The sequence below is a fragment of the Kryptolebias marmoratus genome, linkage group LG21 (genome assembly GCF_001649575.2).
Source record: "Kryptolebias marmoratus isolate JLee-2015 linkage group LG21, ASM164957v2, whole genome shotgun sequence".
Classification (NCBI taxonomy): domain Eukaryota; kingdom Metazoa; phylum Chordata; class Actinopteri; order Cyprinodontiformes; family Rivulidae; genus Kryptolebias; species Kryptolebias marmoratus.
In genome coordinates, this window is record NC_051450.1 from 21,965,296 (window position 1) to 21,967,891 (window position 2,596).

General features: G+C 41.2%; 1 protein-coding gene across 4 annotated transcripts in view; it reads left to right on the forward strand.

Moving 5' to 3' along the window:
- Window positions 1-2,596, forward strand: part of col11a1a (collagen, type XI, alpha 1a) — a 92,884-nt gene that overhangs the window by 81,761 nt on the left and 8,527 nt on the right. The window lies entirely within an intron of this gene.

Below are 2,596 nucleotides of genomic sequence, written 5' to 3' on the forward strand. Positions count from 1 at the left end.
GTGCAAAACAGCTGCAGCTGGGGAGGAAACTGGTTTGCTGAAATCTTTGTGGGCAAATGTGAAGCATTAGCGCACATTTTGGCTTCGGTCGCTGCTCCTGCACGCTCCCGGCATTCTGATGTTAACAGGAAGTGACGTCATGTGTCTTCTTCCTGAGTTATTTGGGGTTATTTTGTATTCCACGCGACACAAACCCACAAAGGACTGACCTAATGCTGCCTGCAGTTAAAAGCCAATTTGAAATGGTGAGCCTTTAAATTCATTCAAAGCAGGGACTTTTACCTGATTGAATGAACAAAGGAATGAATAGTAGTTTGATAATAAAGCTAATAGTATCAACATGCTAGCTAAAATCTGCTGAGTCATCATTAACACAAGGATGTCAAATAATTTAAAAAACATCTCAGAGTAAATCTAGGAGTCCTGGGCTTCAGGGAAACTTTTCAAGGATATAAAATACTTTTACTACAATAAAACCAAGTCAGTGTTTCTGATATGTGTGAAAAATCAAGCTGCTCATCTAAGGTACAACTGAGGCGATGCATTGATGCTTTTTCCAATATGTGAGGCTTTCGAAATTCCCATAAAAACAGGAAATGCGCCACGTCCCGTCGTCTGATGGAAGGAAAAGCACGGGATGCATTTTAAAGCCGAGGTTGATTGCTTTTTTAATGTGCCCGCAGAAATTTATATTCTGTTTACTGAGCACGCTCTAAGCATATGCAGCACCTGAATGGCCTGGGGATTATGGTGGGGAAAAGGGCCATTTTTTAATCACACGCGGGTCTTAAATGGCTCAGGAAGAAATGGAGGCCTGAGACTCTCCAACGGGTCACTCCTCTGAATGTTTAATTCCTCGGCTAAACTCACTAGAACCTTTAAGATCCTTTTTTACTTATTTATGTATTTATTAAACCTGAAGAAGTTTCTTAAAATCTTCTAATTAGTCTTTTTGCCTTTACCTGTGATTCCTAATAAGTGTTAGATTCATTCTCATCTGATTGCTGAAATAAAAAGAACTATTTTATTGATCTAACCAGAGGAAGCAAACGTATTCGGCCATATTTGTAGTCTGGAAGGATATTCGGGGAGGAGTTGTGCTTTTTAATTTACACAACATGCATTAACTTCCACTTTGAAGATGCAAAACAGTCCAACCTATCAGGAGCTTCTAACCGCTGGGACTGTTGTCCATCCTTCGTGACCAAATTGCTGCAGCTCCGTCGGGTTGGGTGGGTGCCGGAGATTCTGGGCTTTGACCGGACCTTTCCAGGACATTTAACAGGTTCTCCTTAGAACCAGTGGACTGTCTTCAGTGGAAGGTTTCGTCTCATTGTCCTGCTGGAAGGTTGGACATCCGTCTCAGTCTAAGATCTTTGGACAACTACAGCGGGTTTTCCTTTATGCTTAGCTCCATCCATCTTTCCTCCGATCAGTTTCCCAGTCCTTGTTGATGAGAAGCATCCCCACATCATGAAGCTTCCACTGCCATGCTTCACTGTAGGGATGGTGCCCTCAGCATGATCAAAGGTGTTAAATACCCAAATAAATCAGAAACTGGCAACTGGAAGATTTATTTAAACAAACACAATACTGTTTTACATGGTTTGGACAGTGTTGTAATATCAACAAACATATTTACATTAGTTATCTCTAAGGCAGTAATTGGATGCTGCTAACACAACAATCTTCTCTGGGGCACTGCAGCCTTGACTGACCGTAACACGGATAATCATGACAATTTTCAGCCTCAACAGCCCTTAGCACTTACAGTTGTAGGGCTGGTGTTGATTCAGAACAGCTGTTTATTCACACTGAGATCATTATTTTTACGAATTATGCAACTTCTGAAGGTTATAAATAATTGGGCTTCAAAGCAAAGGGGGTGAATACATATGCACACCCTTTCTTTTTATATTTTTCTATAATTATTAAAAACCTTTTCCCCTTATTGAACCTAATTAATCTTGAGGCTCATTATTTAAATTCCACGTTGGAAGGTAACAAACAGTAAGACAGTATTTATTTGTTTATTCTTATATTTTCATAAATAAATACATTTTTTCCAATTCGAGCTGTAATATTCAGCCTTTCAGACACTGTGGATGTGACAAACAGGTGTTTCTTTGACGATAAGAACACACCTCCACACTGACACTCGCTGCCACAGCTGAAATCGTTCTTTGTGCTGATGAAGAGCCGGCCTCTTCAGCACCAATAAGAGGGACAAATCAGGAGAAGACTCAGCCTGAGAAGACTCTCAGGCTGCGGTCGGCCTGATCAGAGTGGAACTCGGATGGAGGGGGACGTTTTGAAGACGAAGACGAGAGGCGGAGCTGAAAGGAATCCTTGTGGCGTTTGAGAAAATTTGACCGGAGAAATAAACACTGATTTGAGAAGGCTGCGTGTGTTCCACATAGACAAAGACGAATCACTTAAACAGATCTTGGTGTAACTAAAGTGACACACTTTTGATGTCACAAGATTAGCTTCTGTGTTTGGGTGTTTATCAGCCGAAAAATTCATCGGAAATCCAATAAAAGTAACATTAAAGCGTGAGGGCATTTTGGCTCAGGGCTAGGGTTAGGGTCTCCTC